A 20,347-nucleotide genomic window follows, 5' to 3' on the forward strand; every position below is an offset into this window, starting at 1 on the left:
TACAGTTGGGGTGGGGATGTGAAAATTGTATCTGGCATAAATATAGTTCTTTCTCATATATAACAAATACGTGTTTTTATATCATCACATGTACCACGTTAGGAGGACGGAGTCAACGCTAGATGTCATGCTGATCCCAACACTCTCTGTGACGCATCAATGCAGAAAATATCCCAAATTACAGTTTTCAAACATATTTTCTAGTATATCAGCCTGTTCTACTGTCAGATAACATCAATCCATTCAGCCATTTTGCCTGCTTTGCAATCTTATCAATTTTCAGTTTTATGAATAAATATGACTTCCATATTTCCCCATAGAGTGAAAGCTGCAAGAAAAAAAATCACTCAAAAAGCGTTTCTCAACACAAAATGATAATTTATATGACTTTGAAAACAAACTGCAGCAGAGTAGTACATTAAAAGTCACCGAGGGATGAACATTCGATCAAATTCAACAATTTTAACCACCTGTCAGCAAACATTCAGCAAGCAGTCACATCACTTTATACGGGAAGGCCATTTGTTTACATATTGCAGTTATTCACAGATCATAACTTGAACTACTTTCATACACTGTAATGCTTCATGACAAGTGTGATTAAACATATCATTTTGTCATTTAAACATTTAGGCAGGTTACGTGCAATTGTATTGGTTGCTTGCCGAGTTAGTTGTTAAAATAAAGTTTTTGTAAGAACTAATATATCTGGGGAATTGTAGCCAATGGGATAATGTTAATAAGATGATGCCTCTTGGTGTACTTTTAGCTTAGATCAATGGTTAGGTAGCCTGGAGCTCCTGGGTGTCATCCATGATTAGACATGGTTTGATATCATTCTATGTAGAAGTACAACTATAGATCAGGGTGTTTCAGTGGATATGATCTACTTAGATTTTGCAAAGGCAAAATCAGATCGACACAAAAGGTTACTATTAACATTTAAATCAGTTGGTTTAGATAAAAAATAGGTTTCTTGGATAGAACTAAGTCTTTAGTGAATACTATTCTACCAATTTACTTCTCTAATACTATCCTTCCCATTTGTGTCACTATACCCCACTCCCTCTAACATGTAAACTCACTGAGCAGGGCCATCAATCCCTCGGTTACTGTGTCACTATACCACACTCCCTCTAGCAGGTAAACTCACTGAGCAGGGCCTCAATCCCTCTGTTACTGTGTCACTATGCCCCACTCCCTCTAACATGTAAACTCACTGAGCAGGCCCTCAATCCCTCTGTTACTGTGTCACTATACCCCACTCTCTCCAGCATGTAAACTCACTGAGCAGGGCCATCAATCCCTCGGTTACTGTGTCACTATACCACACTCCCTCTAGCAGGTAAACTCACTGAGCAGGGCCTCAATCCCTCTGTTACTGTGTCACTATGCCCCACTCCCTCTAACATGTAAACTCACTGAGCAGGCCCTCAATCCCTCTGTTACTGTGTCACTATACCCCACTCTCTCCAGCATGTAAACTCACTGAGCAGGGCCATCAATCCCTCGGTTACTGTGTCACTATACCACACTCCCTCTAGCAGGTAAACTCACTGAGCAGGGCCTCAATCCCTCTGTTACTGTGTCACTATGCCCCACTCCCTCTAACATGTAAACTCACTGAGCAGGCCCTCAATCCCTCTGTTACTGTGTCACTATTTCCCACTCCCTCTAAAATGTAAACTCACTGAGCAGGGCCTCAATCCCTCTGTTACTGTGTCACTATTTCCCACTCCCTCTAACATGTAAACTCACTGAGCAGGGCCATCAATCCCTCGGTTACTGTGTCACTATACCACACTCCCTCTAGCAGGTAAACTCACTGAGCAGGGCCTCAATCCCTCTGTTACTGTGTCACTATGCCCCACTCCCTCTAACATGTAAACTCACTGAGCAGGGCCTCAATCCCTCTGTTACTGTGTCACTATACCCCACTCCCTCTAACATGTAAACTCATTGAGCAGGGCCCTCAATCCCTCTGTTACTGTGTCACTATACCCCACTCCCTCTAACATGTAAACTCACTGAGCAGGCCCTCAATCCATCTGTTACTGTGTCACTATATCCCATTCCCTCTAACATGTAAACTCACTGAGCAGGGCCATCAATCCCTTGGTTACTGTGTCACTATACCACACTCCCTCTAGCATGTAAACTCACTGAGCAGGCCCTCAATCCCTCTGTTACTGTGTCACTATACCCCACTCCCTCTAACATGTAAACTCACTGAGCAGGGCCTCAATCCCTCTGCTACTGTGTCACTATACCCCACTCCCTCTAACATGTAAGTTCACTGAGCAGGCCCTCAATCCATCTGTTACTGTGTCACTATACCCCACTCCCTCTAACATGTAAGCTCATTGAACAGGGCCCTCAATCCCTCTGTTACTGTGTCACTATACCCCACTCCCTCTAGCATGTAAACTCACTGAGCAGGGCCCTCAATCCCTCTGTTACTGTGTCACTATTCCCCACTCCTTCTAGCATGTAAACTCACTGAGCAGGGCCCTCAATCCCTCTGTTACTGTGTCACTATACCCCACCCCTCTACTGAGCAGGCCCTCAATCCATCTGTTACTGTGTCACTATACCCCACTCCCTCTAACATGTAAACACACTGAGCAGAGCCCTCAATCCCTCTGTTACTGTCACTATACCCCACTCCCTCTAACATGTAAACTCACTGAGCAGACCCTCAATCCCTCTGTTACTGTGTCACTATACCCCACTCCCTCTAGCATGTAAACTCACTGAGCAGGGCCCTCAATCTCTCTGTTACTGTGTCACTATACCCCACTCCCTCTAACATGTAAACACACTGAGCAGGGCCCGCAATCCCTCTGTTACTGTCACTATACCCCACTCCCTCTAGCATGTAAACTCACTGAGCAGGGCCCTCAATCCCTCTGTTACTGTGTCACTATACCCCACTCCCTCTAACATGTAAACTCACTGAGCAGAGCCCTCAATCCCTCTGTTACTGTGTCACTATACCCCACTCCCTCTAGCATGTAACCTCACTGAGCAGGCTCTCAATCCCTCTGTTACTGTGTATCCAACTTTTCTGGTTACAATTACATGTTTGTTAGTCCACCCATTGTACAGCGCTACGGAATATGTTGGTGATTTATAAATAATAATAATAATAATAATAAAAATAGAGTGCAGAGAGTAGTGGTATAAGGATTTTTTTTTTTAATTGAGCAAAAGTGGTTAGTGGAGTGCCTCATAATCTTGTCCTGGATCCACTTCTCTTTAACCCCTTGTAACGGCACCCCAGGCATAAAAGGGGTTAAAAGCCGTTTAGTAGATCTTCCCCTTCCAGAGATACAGGCACAGCTACTGCAGAACACCAAACTCCCGAACTGGATACAAAATAGCACTCCACCTCCCGAACTGGAACCTCACAAATAGCTGCTAGCAGACGAACAGGAAAAGCAGACAATCAGCTTACACTCCTGGCAATCAGTCTCTAACAGCATACAGTGAATCCCCCCAAAGACGAGACAGCGCTCCATGTTGAGAGTCAAGCAGTGGTCAGTTTTAATTAACACTCACAGACTTTTATGCAAGTCCCCATGCAAGGGGACATCCCACAGGGAGGGACAACATGTAACCAATCCCGTACAGCAAAACATAAAACACACCCAGCACAAACACATAAAATCCTCCCCTCTGCATGTGATATAATTACTGAACACAATGGGTTAATGTAATTTATCACAGTCAGGAAAAATACAGTTTTTACAGCATATTCAGAACTTCTAAAATATACATCACATTCACATAAAAATTATATATTCACAATCAATCTATTCAGGGGAACAACATATCAAAAAAATGGCATGAATCAGACCAGGGGTTCAGAAGTTAGTAAAGTATCTTTTGGGGCCTGGCTGGCAGCATGGCTATCTGGCCCAAACTGGTTTTACAGAGCCCTCTATCCTGGAGACAATGGGTAAAATAATCCAAGTATATCCAGGGATAGAGGCAGACTCCATTGAGCACATGTTACCAGTAAAACACAAAAGGATACAAAAATACATAACTCCTATCATACTGAATTGAACGGGCCAAATCTCAGAGGGCCATACTCCAGAGGCAACCAGGCTCCTCCAATGCAATGTGGCGAGATTGGTCTCGTCACACCCCTTAGTGACCAGACCATCTTTCAGTTTTCTTACAGTTAAGGACCAGGGCTCTTTTTACATTTCTGCGGTGTTTGTGTTTAGCCGCAATTTTCCTCTTACTCATTTACTGTACCCACACATATTATATACTGCTTTTCTCGATATTAAACGGTCTTTCTAAAGATACCATTATTTTCATCATATCATATCATTTACTATAACAAAAATTATAAAATATGATGATAATGCCGTGATAATACACAGCTGTGATAATACATCAGTCTGTAATAAAACAATTAGCTGTAATATACATATAAAAGTGTCAGCGCTTGGTAGATCAGTCCCAAAGTCAACGCAAATGGGTTCTATTTTATATATTCTACTTATATTATGCAGAGTTTATTTGTACATTTGTTTTAAAGAATAAAGGAATAATGGACCGCAGCTATTATTTATTTGTATATTTCTGTTTAATTTTTATCTTTCAATGTTAGTCTTTTATTGAGCTCTTTTGTCTGTATTTTGAATCAGCTTTATACACTTGGCTATAATAATACAATAAGCTGTTATAGTACAATAATTACAGTTGTAATAGTACACTGAGCTGTAATAATGGAATGCTCTCTTATAATACAATAAGCTGTAACAATACAATAAGCTGTAACAATACAATGAGCTGCAATAATACACTGAGCTGTTATAATACAATGAGCTGTAATAATACAATAAGCTTTGATAATACAATGAGCTCCTATAATACAGTGAGCTGTAATAATACAGTGAGCTGTAACAATACAATGAGCTGTAATAATACAATGAGCTATAGTAATACAATGTGCTCCTATAATACAATAAGCTGTAATAAAACAATGAGCTGCAACAATACAATGAGCTGTAATAATACAATAAGCTATAGTAATACAATGTGCTCCTATAATACAATAAGCTGTCATAATACAATGAGCTGTAGTAATACAATGAGCTGTAATGTTGCAATAAGCTGTAAAAATACAATGAGCTGTAGTAATACAATGAGCTGCAGTAATACAATAAGCTGTCATAATACAATGAGCTGTAATAATACAATGAGCTGTAATGTTGCAATAAGCTGTAAAAATACAATGAGCTGTAGTAATACAATGAGCTGTCATAATACAATGAGCTGTAGTAATACAATGAGCTGTATTTATGCAATAAGCTGTAATAATACAATGAGCTGTAGTAATACAATGAGCTGTAATAATACAATAAGCTGCAATAATACCCTGGGTTGTAATAATATAATAAACTGCATATAATACACCTGCTTGTAGTGATTATGCTGCTTAGAGCATTTAATCTAGCGAGGCTGGCAAACTCCATACTGTACGTATAATACATTCTGCACAGCGTGTCCTTCATTATTAATTAAGAGAGAATTAAGATGAATCGCTCATTCGTGAAGCAACATTGTATAAACCTAACTTTCATCTGAACATCTCTTCTCAAGGAAATTATATTTGATGATTATAGGAACCTCTGAAATAAAAGCAAATGTAATTCTTATAATTAAAAAGAAGAAATTTGTTTCTTCTACATTTAGTAATTTTCCCAGTAACAGAAGATTTGCAATGTATTTGCAGCAATCTTGCCTGGTGCCTTATGAAGAAACATCTCCAGTCACTATGGGTTAGTACATTGACCATCATCTATTGGTTTGATTGATTTGGTTTTAGACCACCATGCCTTTGACAGATGGAGCAATATGTTGGGCTCGTTCAATTCCCTAGCTAATTAGATATAATTCAAAGAGGTAACTTCAGGTATATAGATTCTCAGAATGTGGACTCCACCTAGAGGATAGTGACTAAAAATACACCTTGCATTCACGTGCAGTATATATCCAGCTATTGCTCTTGCTATCATGATTTTCACTCTCTTCATCTTGGAAGTGGAAGGCATTCTGGGGAGTAGTCAAGGAGCATTTTGTGAAAGAAAAATTGCATAAAGTATCACGTAGAAAAAATCAGTATTTGAGAGATGCATGCGTATACTTATAGTTGATTGCTGCTGACATTTGGTTTCATTCGCCATTTTGTAAAGAACCTATAAAGAACAAAGAACACAATGGTACATAATAAGAATCCAATTTATCTCTACTCCTCCATATCTATCGTTCTGCATTATAAAAAGACTTCTAGACCAGCCGAATGTGATATATGATAATGTTAGGCATGCTCTAGCAGCCAGCCTCTATAGATTACCAATTGTACGTGACATATCTTCATATAATGGTTAGATGTTAATTTAATGTGACACTTCAATTTCCCCCAAAAAAACTGAACCACAATTATACAGAAATAAAAAGATGATAATTGTAACAAGAAGAAGTGAAGATTTGCACACATGACCATTAATGTGATCTCTTATTTTCTTTTTTCATAGCTATTTTAATTATGCTAGAACCTTTAGCGGTTTTAATGTGCCATCCCTTAAGGGTGAGAGCAATGTTAACCTATAAATCTTTTTCCAGCCGGTGAATGGCTTGTAATTCTTCTTTCGCTGGGTGTGGTAATGCTATAAATACGAGGCTCACTAAACTATAGCACAAAAACATTATACAGAAGAAAACCAATGGGAAAATGGAGTTTGAGCATTCAGATGGACGACATAAAAAGGTATATTAGCAAATATAGTATGAGACGAGTTCAGAAAAGAACATAAAAGGCTTAATAGTCTGTCCTATGGAAAATTACCCACTTACGCATCCCATCCAGGTTTCTATTCTGTTATCACAAAGAGATAATATCCATTGCCATATGATATTTACTGTGTGCTGGATGGTAATACAGACTCAATATCCAGATACATTTCCAATGTGTGAGAGAGACAGATATATCATTTGCAATAGGGTAAGGGGTTAAAGACCCAGTTCTTTTTACCATAAATCCTTCTATCTATAATTTTATTTATAGATCCAGACCATTAGGTACCATTTTAAAAACACATTTCTGTCAGATCTTTAATGCACCGGCTATTCCATTTTATTATCACTGTTATTAGGATACTTGTAGGGTACCTGGGCAGGGAAGTTGTATATATAAATAGCAAAGATGTATAATTTGTGGATGCATACTAGTCAATTTAGAGTCTTTCAAGCCTTAGTGAATTGACATTGGTGATATCAGCATCGTTTACCACACATTTCATTGAGCTATTTTTTACTGCTGAAAATGGTCGCAATGTTTCTGGGATCCACACAGCCATCTGTATCTGTTAAGAGCAATTTGAAGAAATTGCTTATATTCACATATCTGTTTTAATGGGGAAAGGCATAGGAACTCAGAGTGTCACGATAACTGTGGCAAGAAAAAGGGGGTACCCCTAACTAAGTAGTAATTAAATAGGAAAGTGCTTGCCTACAGGTGTCAATTAGTTAAAACATAGCATTTAATAAATTCGTTTAAAAGCTTGCCGTTGAAAATCAGCAAATAAACCAAAAATTATTATTAAATTCTAAAACTATTAATTAATAGTTTTAGAATTTAATAATAATTTTTGGTTTATTGAATTAATTGTTTATTTAATTAATTAATAGTTTTAGAATTTAACAATAATTTTTGGTTTATTGAATTCATGGTTTATTTAATTAATTAATAGTTTTAGAATTTAATAATAATTTTTGGTTTATTGAATTCATGGTTTATTTAATTAATTAATAGTTTTAGAATTTAATAATAATTTTTGGTTTATTGAATTCATGGTTTATTTAATTAATTAATAGTTTTAGAATTTAATAATAATTTTTGGTTTATTGAATTCATGGTTTATTTAATTAATTAATAGTTTTAGAATTTAATAATAACTTTTGGTTTATTTGCTGATTTTCAACGGCAAGCTTTTAAACGAATTCATGAAATGTTGTGTTTTAACTAATTGATCCCTGTAGGCAAGCACTTTCCTATTTAATTATTCACATGTCTATAAACAGATAGGAATAATGCTAAAATGTATAGCTTAAATAAAATTTAAACCCTGTGTGACAACTATGTATTCTAAATTAAATTGTAAAATAACTCCAGTGCCCTATTTGTATCTACAAAAAAACACCACTTTCCATTACACAGGGTCTCCTTAATTAAGTAGAAAATAATATATGTTGTAGAATTCTGAGAGAGCTCAAACTAGATGTCTTATTACATCCACTGTCCAACCACACCTCACAAAAAAATAGTAATCAATGTTTAGTAGAAGTACCCCCAAAAAGCATGCATGCATTTAATTATGCATTTACTTTCATTGCGAATATATATAAAAAGGTGCAGATCTCTTATCTCCAGACTTTGCAACTCCTTCCCTTCAATCCCCACCCAGACTTTCTGTGGCTGTCCAATCACAGACTTCCTAAAGCAGCTGAGAAGTTTTTACAAGGCAGAGGCCTTGACCTGAGCTCCACTGAGCTAACCAAACTAGGAAGTAAGAGGACCAGTTGTATGATTGACAGCCAGGAGGGTGTAACATGGTTAATTAAAAAATGTGCCAATTTCACAGTTTGAACTTTTCACACATAAAGTACTTCAGCAAGCTTAAGCGCTTTAAATGTTTGGAGGGTCCCTTTAAATCGATATACAAGAAGACAAAATAAATTATCTCCATATACTGGAAATTGTTATCTTCTCACCCTATTGAATGTAGACCAAGTCCAGTATTTTTAGGAGCAAGAATCCTGAAAACATCAGTACCCTAAGTACGAGTAAATAGATGGCTGTTTTTATTACAGGAATAGTGGGAGTAGACATACCATTTGCATTGCTTGTGTACATATCACACAGACATACCTAAAGGTATATGCAGATTTTGATGTAATACATTAAAGGACATGCTCCTCTGCTCTATCATATATCCAGGCCACAGATATTAAAGACACGTCAGCTTATGACTCAATTCATAAACAGTTAGTGCCTCTAGACGTGTTTGATTTCTTTTTTTCAGTTAACCAAGACATTCCACAGTAACCAGAAGTTTCATTATTATTAAGGGACTTCTGTGATTGAACCTACTCAAAGATGCACATTATATGCTAAATATTTCAAGTTCATTGCTCCCCAAATAAGATTCACCTGGACACCTGCATTCTATTGTGTGACAGAGTTCAAAGCACTTCCATCTTATCACAAAAGTAGCAGTTTTACCTGCAAAAAAGAGTTTTGTGATTGGCTGATGTATCGAGTAATTTCTATGCTTTGCTCTGAGTAGCCAGAAGTTCATTCTTGAGGCATCCTTGAGACACATGCTGAAACTCAAAAAGTGCAGCTTCCTTCAGTGATGGGTGGACAATTTGTGCAGATACAAGTCTGTCTCTTAAAGGGAAACTCCAGTGCCAGGAAAACAAAAAAACTTTTATTTTTACTTCTCCTCCTTTTTTCCCCTCTGTTGGTCACTTGATCTGTGAATAAAATCTACATTTTGTGGTTGTCCTGTAGCCATTAATCAACATTTTTCAACAACCATCCCTTTTTTGGCATCACTTGTGCCTGGAACTCAGAATACTGAATGTTCGGTCATTCTGTTAGTCGTTTGCTTGGGTGTATGTCCATATAGGCACTTTAAAGATACAGAATTTCAGCTGCACAGCCGATTGGCCCAGATTTCAACCAAATCACAATTTGGCCAAATCTGAATGCACAAGTCTAGGCAAAATGATTACTGATGCAATGTGCATGCTAAGCTCTTACATCATGGTGCCAGTGTGAGTGTTCAGTGACATATTTCACTATAATCCAGATATGTCATGATATAAGATACTAAAGATGTCATTCATATAGTTAAAGGTACACTACATGCACTTTATCTAATAGTCTGTGTGCCATGTGCCACCATTGTAACCCTGCAGCCGAAAACATTGTCATTCTACAGGAACCTGTCTCCAGTGGCTGCCCTTCTGTTAGCCGATAGAGGTGCTTCTGTGACAGGACGTACTTGTAAACCAGAGTAATCTGAATGTACCTTTCCTAGTTAAATACCTTGTTATTATTATTATTATTATTATTATTATCTACATGTGTACAGCTGAGGTGTTACAGCCCTAGGGTCAATCAAGTATAAATAAAGACCAAAAAACAAGGAACCTTGGGGAACTCCACATGCAACACAGAGTGTACTAGAAACATTGTTGCCATACACACATATTGTGCTTGATCAGAGAATGAGATCAGTTTAAGTAGTGTTTACCTGTGTCTGAGCTTTTCATTTTATTTAATACAAAAGGTTGTGGTCAACTGTATTAAAATGCATTTTCAAAAACAAGGCATATAGATGCAATTTCAGCATCTGGTGTTAGGTTTTTCTTGCTGGTGCTCATTGAAATGAATGGCTCAAGAAGTGAAACATATAGGGTATACATAAATATTATTTAGAAAAAGAATATATAAATTGCATCTTGTTTAATATAACTCTGAAAAGTAAATCCTTTCTAAACCTACTAAAGACAAGGTGTCACAGAATTAGGGCCCACTACTTTGATCAATACCGTAACATTAGACTTTTGGTCATTTACAGACTTTATAAGAACCACCATAGGATGGCAATATATCAGTGTATCGTTATCAAGACGGCTTGTTAATGGTTCTAGATAAGGGTCCTGTGGTGATAGCAATAATGCCACATTCTCTCAATTTTAGATTCAATCATAGAACAAACCTGGTCCACAAATGGTTATAAACAGAAAAAGGTAACTATTAATCAGAGATGAATACAATATGAACATATTAAAACTAAACCAAGCAAAGATTGAATCATTTTGCCTTTTACTCGTATTTTATAAAAAAGAATTGCACCCCTGTCTGAGAAATTGTATCTCTTCCTGGAATTCACAGAACGTGGTAAACAGGTGTTCCAAAATGTGTAATTGTTCACGTTTTTATATTTTTTTCTTTTATGTTATTTAAAATATCCTACATAGTTATTGACATGCACTCATCCTGTTGGAGAAATCAATAAATGTTAGTGACTATGTTATGGTACTTTTTCAGTAAACCAAAATGTTTAAGTGTCTATCTGTTCCTGTCCAAATTAAAGAGAATTGAATTGCGTATATACGCTGAAGTAATTCAGTCTGACACACGGAGTTCAGGTTAAAATAACTTCGAGGAAATTTATTGGCAAGTGCAGAATCAGCGGGCGCGCAGGCCCTTTTAAGAGACATTTTCGTCATCATTGATTATCAAGATATCAGTGAATAAACATCATTAATTGGATTAATTGTTAAGTGTCTGGGTTAGTGTCCACCTATCAATATAATTAATTGGATCAAAAGCTAAGTGGTTAGTTCCGTGTCCACCCACCAAGAGGTGGTACTTTTCCGGACACGGGTGGGGGACAAGGGGTCTTGAGCGTCATTTTACTCGGTCGGTGATGTCAAATCTCGTGGTTAGGTGCAAGGTCTCTTATGAATAGAACATTTCATTACTACTGTGTTCTCATGGCCTTTAAATTATATTATGTTGCGAGTTAGGGGAAATTCAACAGTTCCTGGGTTAGTCATATCCTTATGGAGAATACTGTCCTTGTCTATTGTATTAGATGTGCTGAGAAATACTGTCATGTAATGTAGTTTTAAAATGAACAAGTCAGGTTAGGAGGACAAAATGGAGGATTGTCACAGTATAAGGTTAAAATGGAGTTAGTGCAATAATTGAATACAAGTACAATAAGGTTTTTTAATAATTCTACATCAGTCCCCCCTATGAAATGTTAGATTCTAAGAGATAAAACTTTATTAAGTTAGTACCAGGAAGACGTGTTAACCCAAAGGCACAGAAACCCTGTGGCCGCTAGCTAGGTGTTAATGCAAAGTGCAAGGCTGTCCCTAGTTCTGACCCTGATAGGCTAACTCATCCGTCAGTATGGCTCTCGAACACTTCACACCCATGGGTATCCCATGGCAGCTAATCCACCACTTCTCCAACACGGGGTCTTTACCATTCACTGACAGATGCTGTCCCTAAGTTAGTCCCTTCCTAGAATTCCTGCACTTTATCATCAAAAGGGATGGATTGCAGCGGCAAACAGGGTGAGTTGAGATCCTGGAAATCTTGGTCATAAACATCAAGTAGTGTGAAAGTGGGTGCCGCTTGGTCAATAGTCTTCGTGAGAGCTTTCCTTAGGCAGGGGAAGACACAACAAAAGAGAAGAGCAAAGATAAAAAAAGAAATTAGTATTGCCATACCAATATACATTAAAGCCTTTTTCCAACCCGTCATCCAACTAAACCATCTGTCCCAGGGATCTTTTATCCCAGAATTCCTTTTTAATTCTTCTGAGAGGTCATTTAATTTTGCTATGGCTAATGTAACTTTACCATTAGGACCTGTGTTTTCTGGGATGTAGGTACAACATGTCATGGTGTCGGGCAAAATTTTACATACCCCTCCTTTTTCGGCTAGGATCATATCCAGGGCTATTCTATTTTGGAAGGCCATTTGGGATGTTGCCTGCAATTGTTCGGCTAATCCCTGGAGGGCATCTCTGGTGTAATTAACGAAACGCTGTTGATTGTAATAAATGTAGTTTATCCAATTTAAGTTCTTGTTTGCAGTAACTATGGTAAAAATTGATTCAAATCCTGCAGCAACTTCATCTCTTGCTTTAAATTCATTGGGTACCCCCCTAGGCACCCCAATGGCATCAATGTAAATGTGAGGGTCAAAACTTCCTTTTACTGGGGCTTCACGCTTGGCCTTAGTGTGGCTGGACTCATGGGTGTTGGTGTGTGTGTCAGAAATAATGTGTATAGGCATAATGGCCTTGGCCAATGTACACTCCCCCCACCACTCTGTGTCCATTCTGGATCTTAACTGTAAATCCCCACACAACCAGTAAATATCTCCCAGTGACCTAGTGTGCTGCTGCAGCAAACGTACAGGAACAGTTCTGTATGTACTACAATAACCTGCGCGAAAGTTACCCACAAATTTACCAATCCCATCATGTTTGGCATAGCAAGTGTAATTACCTTTATATATAGTAACACCATGAGGAGGTCTTACATTTTTGGCTATAAGAGGATACTCCGTTGTCCATGCTTGACATTGAGACCTGTTGAAATTATATTGGTAGGCAAAAAGACTTAAAATGCAATTTTCTTCATCTACTGGCAGGGTTAAAGGTACAGTGCCCAGATGAGGCCGGGCACCACCACACACATAGCATGCGGTTCGGTTATGTTTGTTGGCATTATATTTCATCCATTCTAACCATAGGTTAACATCATTAAAACCTGTTTCAGCGGCCATAGTATCTTCAAAGGTGGGGTTAGCAATGGCCATCATGTCCTTAAAGGACTGGATGTGTGGTTTTAATGGGTTTGTGACCATATGAGTAGCTCCTCGCCACTCAGGGGAATTGCACATATCTTTAAGGTAGAAATGCCCTAATTTAGTATAGGAACCCTTTTTCCAGTACATTCCCAATACATACTGGTCTGCATCTGTTGGGCTTGGATGCTCAACATTAAGAATTAATTTCATTGGTGTGCCTCCTCCAGGCTTTCTCAGAGTCATTCTTTGAAGGAGGGACCTACCATGATCATCTACTTTAGATAAGGCACTTTTTGGCTTGTAGCCCCAGGAAGGCCCGGCATTCCATCCCGCCGCCCCCCAATGGCCACAATCATGTCCCCATTGTTTGTCAACTACACAAACATATGGATCTTTTACATGAGGGATATCTCTATAGATATTCTGGATCTGTGTTGTAGTGAATGGGCATTCTACGATGTCACAATAATCAAAGGTATAGGTAGCCACACGGGTACATGATGAATTATACCAGAAGGTGTACCCACTAGCATCTTTAGTGATGGCTACTTGCTGGGCCTTAATTAAACTAATTAAGGAGACAATGTACCAGAGGTACATGGTTGTGCGGTATCTGCTTCCTCTGGGGCAGGAGACTTCTTGCAGTGGGAAGCGTGGATCCAATGTGGCCTGCCGGCCAATTTGACGGAAGTTGCGGTGATCAGGAGAACTTGGAATGGCCCGTCAAATCTTGGTTCCAGGGAGCTTTTCCGCACGAACTTCTTAACCAGAACCCAATCTCCGGGAAGCAGGTTATGGGTACCTGTGTTCAGATCAGGATCTGGAATTGAAGAGAAAACTTGGGCATGTATTTTGTTCAAGGCACTTGCAAGTTCAGTTACATAGTCTACTAAAACATCTGATTGAAGCTGTAACTGCTGTGGATAATAACAACCTAGCCTGGGTGCTGTCCCAAATAGAATTTCATATGGGGATAACGAGTGTTTCCCTCTAGGTGTGTGCCTAACGCTGAACAAAGCTATTGACAGACTTTCTGGCCAGGGCATTTTTGTTTCTTGTGACATTTTTAACATTCTGGCCTTTAGAGTGCCATTCATGCGCTCTACTTTACCACTACTTTGTGGGTGGTAAGGGGTGTGGAAGGCTAGGGTCACTCCCAGAGCAGTCCAAATTTCTTTAGTCACTGTTGCTGTAAAGGCTGGGCCTTGATCACTTTCAATGACTTCTGGAAGTCCAAATCTACATACAATGTCTGTAAGTAGGCGTCTTGCGGTTGTTTTTGCAGTGATATTGGCTACAGGGTAGGCTTCTGGCCAGCCTGAGAACATATCCACCATTACTAGTGCATATTCATGAGACCCACTCTTGGGCATTTGGATATGATCAATTTGAATTCTCTGGAATGGGTACATGGGTTTTGCTAGGTGCTTTGCAGGCACCTTGATTGGTCTTCCTGGATTACATTTTGCACAAATGACACAGGCCCTGCAGAAGCTGTTGATCAGGGTTGTGATTCCAGGTGCTTCATAATATTTTTGAATGAGGGCGGCCATTAGGTCTTTTGACAGATGTGCAGGCCCATGGGCCCATTGGACAACTGCTGGGTACAAGCTTCTTGGAAGGCAAAATTTAGAATTGTTGTAGTAAATTCCGTCCTTTAGGACAGCTCCTTTCTTCTTCCATTTCTGGATTTCTTCAGGGGTAATTGCAGCTTGTTGTTCTCGCAAAATTCTTAGGTCAGTAGGAAGAGTTTGTAAGGTAAAGATAGGAACTTCTTCTTCTTGACCGGACACTTCTTCATCCACTTCCTGCAAATCTCTGGCCGCTTGCTTAGCAGCCTGGTCAGCTAAATGGTTGCCCTTTGCTTCATCTGAATCCAATTTCCCATGTGCCTTTACTTTCAAAACGGCCACTTCTTCAGGGAGTAGGAGGGCATCCATTAGTTCCTTGATTGCAGAGCTGTGTTTGACTGGTGTACCGGCAGTGGTAAGAAATCCTCTTGTCTTCCAAATGAGGCCGAAGTCATGTGCCACACCCAGAGCATATCTTGAATCTGTATAGATGTTGGCACGCTTTCCCTTGGAAATCTTGCATGCTGAAGTCAGGGCTTGCAATTCAGCTTCTTGCGCAGACATTGCTGGCGGTAGAGGTGATGACTTGAGAACTTCCTCTGTTGTGGTTACGGCATATCCTGTATGGTATTTTCCTTCTTCATCAGCATACCTTGAACCGTCCACAAACAGAGTAAAATCCGGATCCGGTGATGGATTCTCATGCACAGTTGGTAAGTGTACTGTTTCCATTTTCATCTGTTCGAAACAGTCATGAGGAGTTTCTGGGTCATAGTCATTTGTTATAACTAGGTCTTTAAATTCTTTTTCTAGGAAGTGGCGTGGCCATGCTTCCAGAAGGTCAGTTGTTGGGTATTTGACAATACCATTTTCCTGTAGCTGTTCTTCATCCATGGTGGCCCATAACTTTGCCATGGGCCCAAGATCATTCCATGACTTTGTCTTCAATTTGGTAACAGGAATATGTGGGATAGCAGTATCCCAATGGCGGTAAAGGTAGTTAAGTTGTTGAGGTAATTGGACCAAGACCATGCTATTGCCTTCAGAGTCACAATAGAAATCTTGAGCAGTGAGCTTAACATCAGTCCAATGGTAGAGCTCATCTTCATAGCAAGGCTCGGGAGTAATGTCTGGTTTGTACCACATGGTACAGAAGGCGTAATCTGGGCCTTCACAGAGAGGCTTTTCATCTTCATAAAATGTCAAATGTGGATGCATGACTTTCTTGATACATCCACAAAGCAGGTAAATGTAGGTTTCATCTGTGATAAATCCATAATAGATACCCCCCTCAGGGAGTGGAAGAAGAGTGGATGGGTTAAGAACTTGACATCTTTGGATGGAAATGTTGTCAGGTAGAAGAAGATGGCACTGCAGGCGTAGGTGTCTGGCTGGAGACACGTGCTTGAGCTGGACTTGGTTGATGATGGCAGAAATGTCATGAGGGGCCAAAACAACCAGGGGGTGGCCAAGGACCAGGTCTGAGGTTCTTTCTATGAGCTCTCTTGCAGCAAAAACAGCCCTGAGACAGGAAGGGGTCCCTCTGGCCACAATGTCCAGTTGACATGAGAAATATCCAATAGGCCTCTGGCGGCCTCTTAAGTCATTGGTTTGGGTGAGAACTCCTGTTGCGTGGCCTTGTCTTTCAGAGACAAATAATTTGAAAGGTTTGGAGTAATCAGGTAGGCCCAAGGCAGGAGCAGAAGCAATGGCACGCTTAAGAGATTTGAAATTGTCCAGAGCTTCGTTGGTCAGGCCGAATGGATCTGACTTGAGTGCATCGTAGAGAGGTTGCATAAGCAGAGAGGCCTCTGGGATCCATGCTCTGCAGTAGGAAATGAGGCCTAAGAAGGCATGAAGAGATTTTGAAGTCCTTGGGGGTTGAATGTCCAGAATTGTTCTGACTCGGTCCCGAGTGAGATGTCTGGTACCTTGAGATAGGCAATGTCCAAGGAAAATCACAGAAGGTTGACAGAATTGCAGCTTGAGAAGTGAAGCTTTGCATCCTTGTTCTGCCAAATAGCAAAGCAGACTGATTGAACATTTTTCAGTAGTGGGTATATCATCTCCACAGAGCAACAAATCATCCACATACTGGAGTAAAACAACTTCTGGATGTTCAGCTTGCCATGGGTCAAGAATAGTACACATGGCTTTGGCAAATTGACTTGGAGAATTTTGTGCCCCTTGGGGCATGACAGTCCATGTATATTGTTGCATTTCATGGGTGAAAGCGAACAGGTATTGACAGGATGGATCTAGAGGAACACTGAAAAAGGCATTAGCTAGATCAATGACTGTGAAGTATTTTGCAGAAGGTGGGACGCCAGAGAGCAGGGTATGGGGGTTTGGTACAAGAGGAGTGTCCAGGACAGTGGCTTCATTGACTGCACGGAGATCCTGAACCATCCTGTACTTTACTGGCTCACCTTTTAGAGTCTTCTTCTTCACAGGAAATAATGGAGTATTACATTCTGATTTACATTTCACTAAAGCACCCTTTTCCAGGAGCGCTTTGATGTGAATAGAAATGGCTGCAGCCTGTGCTGGTTTTAGAGGATATTGTGGTTTCCTTGGTAACTTAGCTCCTGGGATGAGCTTAACCACCACAGGTGGGACATTTAGGTGACCTATATCCTCTGGACCTGAGGACCATAACTTAGCAGGCACCTGAGTTTTTAACTCATCTGGGAAATTGGACCTAGGTTCTGCTGCTTGCTCATTGGGTATATCTAATTGCAGCATCAAAGGTAAGGAGCACAGGGCTGAAGTGTCAGAAACAGATAGAGGTGTAGACATTTCTACCTGTCCATCTGGAGTGAAGGTTATAGACGCCTGTAGGCGTGAAAGGACATCAGCGCCTAACAGGTTAATTGGGCATGTGGAGGAAACTACAAAACGAGCAAGTAAGCTTGTGCCAACCCGCAGAGGGGTTGTTAGAGGACTGTGTCTCGGTTGGCCATCCACTCCAACACAGGAGACATCAATACTTGACAAGAAAGATGGGTCTGGCAGGTCTTGTTCTCTGAGAACACTTCGGGCTGCGCCTGTGTCAATAAGAAATGTGGTAGGTTGGCCTTCAATGGGTAAAGTTACTGTGGCAAGTGGCCCCCCCCCCTTATCCCCTGTAAACACTGCCATGACAGGGGTTAATGACACAGGTTTGCCAATTTCCTAATCATCATCTGGTTCCTCAACAATTGGAACCGTTTTCATGGTCTTAGGGGCCGGGGCAGGCTTGGGAAACTTTTTGGGCTCCCCTGTAGGAAACTTTTTGGGCTCCCCCGGTTCCCTTTTGGGTTCTGGACAGTCACTTCTGTAGTGTCCCTTAGCCCCACAATTAAAACATGTTACGTCCTCTAACTTGACACCCTTGGTGCCAGGGGTGATGGGGGTGGCACGGGCCACCATGAGAGGAGCTGAATTGGGTCTTCTGGGGGTTTGGGCAGATTCCAAACCTCTAGCAACTAGGAGTAACGTATCTAGGGGAACAACCTTGTATTCAGGGCGTGCAGCAATGATTCCCTTGCGTATGGAATCTTTAACACCTTGGACAAACGCACCTGATAGCATTTGTGAATGAATTTTGTCAGTGAGATCAAATCCCAAATCTGTAAACATTTGATATAATCTTGCATGAAACCTTTCCACTGATTCTCCTTTGTCTTGCACAACATCAGTAAGGCCAGCAGCTTGATCTGCAAGTTTATCCTTAGCCCAATCTCTCAATTGATTGCAAAAGGTTACTCCGGAGGGATAATCAACATCACTTGTAAGCAGATCTGTACTGAGGTGGCGGGCCATGCTGGGCCAATATGCATCCCCTGCTTTAATAGCACAAATGCTCAGTAGGTCACGCCAGGCGGCGGAATAAGTCTTTTGTATCTGAACTATCCCTCGGTAAAAAGGCATAGGCTGTTTCTCTGGGTCAGGGAGAGATTTCATTAAAGCACTAGCTTGTGTGGGGTTAAAAGCGACATATTTAGGAGGGGCCTGTTCTCCCCGACCCTGATGGCCGAAGGGATCTTCAATAGAACGGTGGGCTCTCGCAGCCTCCATTGAAACCTGGGACAGCCTGTCATCCTCTCCCTCATCTAGCTCTATTATCTGGGACCTTCTGCGTGAGGGGATCACCTGAGGAGACAGGGCCGGGGGATAGGAGGGAGCTCCGGAGGCGGGAGTTGTCATTGGGTCATAATCTTGGGACCGGTAATCACCGGGAAGCACCGGCATCAGGGGTGCTGAATGGCTGGGGGCCGCCATATTGGAGGCGGGGAAGGAAGTTGCATTGGGGTTAAGGGAAGACGTGGCGGCCATGTTGGATGTGGGCACATCCGGGGCAGACTGAACCGGACTGGGCATGACCGGAACCTGGGGAGTGGCTTGGGGAAAGGGGTATGGCCAGTGAGGATAGGGGTATGGGAAGGGGTATGGCCAGGCCATTTGGGTGGGAGTTGGGGCGGAACCTGGAGTGGGCAGTGAGGTTGGGGAGGGATTAGCAGAGGGGGTGGGAACCTGGGCTGTGGTCGGGGCGGACGAGGGAGAGGGTGGGGAAGAGTCAGTAGAGGCGGGTGAAGAAGGAGGAGCCGGAGTGGGATCAGCAAGATTGACAGTGGCAGGAGAGGAGGGGTTAGTGGACTGGGCAGATGCAGATGGGAGGGTAGGATTATCTACGGAGACAAAGTGTGAGGAAGGAATGGCAGATGAGATGTTAGCATTAGACTCAGAAGGTGGCTTGGGGATGGATGAGGATGATGGGAATGTTAGGGAGGGAGAAGGGGAAAAGTAGGATCCATCAGAATTTAGGACCGGGCAAACGGGAGAGGTGACGGGATGGGGATTGGGAGGATTGGGAGTGGGATACATAGTCAGCTGGCAATCTCCCATTGCTGACTGGACCTTTGGGATAGACATCCCCCGGGCGCCATTTTGGGGCGCTGGCTGAGGAAGAGCCCCAGCAACACAATTATTATGGTACACAAACAATTTCACACCCTTGTGAATTATTTCTTCCTCAACCCAACCTTCTTGCTGAATAGCCTTTGCTACTCTGTACCATGCTTCAGCTGTTTTTAATAAATTGTAATTTGCAAGCTTGCCTTTCTTTTCCATCAACAATCTACGCCAACTTTCTGGTTGTAATCTACCACATGTCGGCACAGCAATTTTACAAACTTTTGCAATCTTTTCAACACCTTTAACCATCTCCTCACCCTCTCTGTCATCAACTAAATCACATGCTAACCAGCCCTTACTGGGCTTACCTAAATCCTGCCCCATGATCCTTTTTCCCCTACACCAGCGTCCCAGATATAGGGAAAGATAAGGAAAATTGAACCAGAACGTC

This window comes from Pelobates fuscus, chromosome 2 (assembly GCF_036172605.1).
Source record: "Pelobates fuscus isolate aPelFus1 chromosome 2, aPelFus1.pri, whole genome shotgun sequence".
NCBI classification, from domain to species: Eukaryota; Metazoa; Chordata; class Amphibia; order Anura; family Pelobatidae; genus Pelobates; species Pelobates fuscus.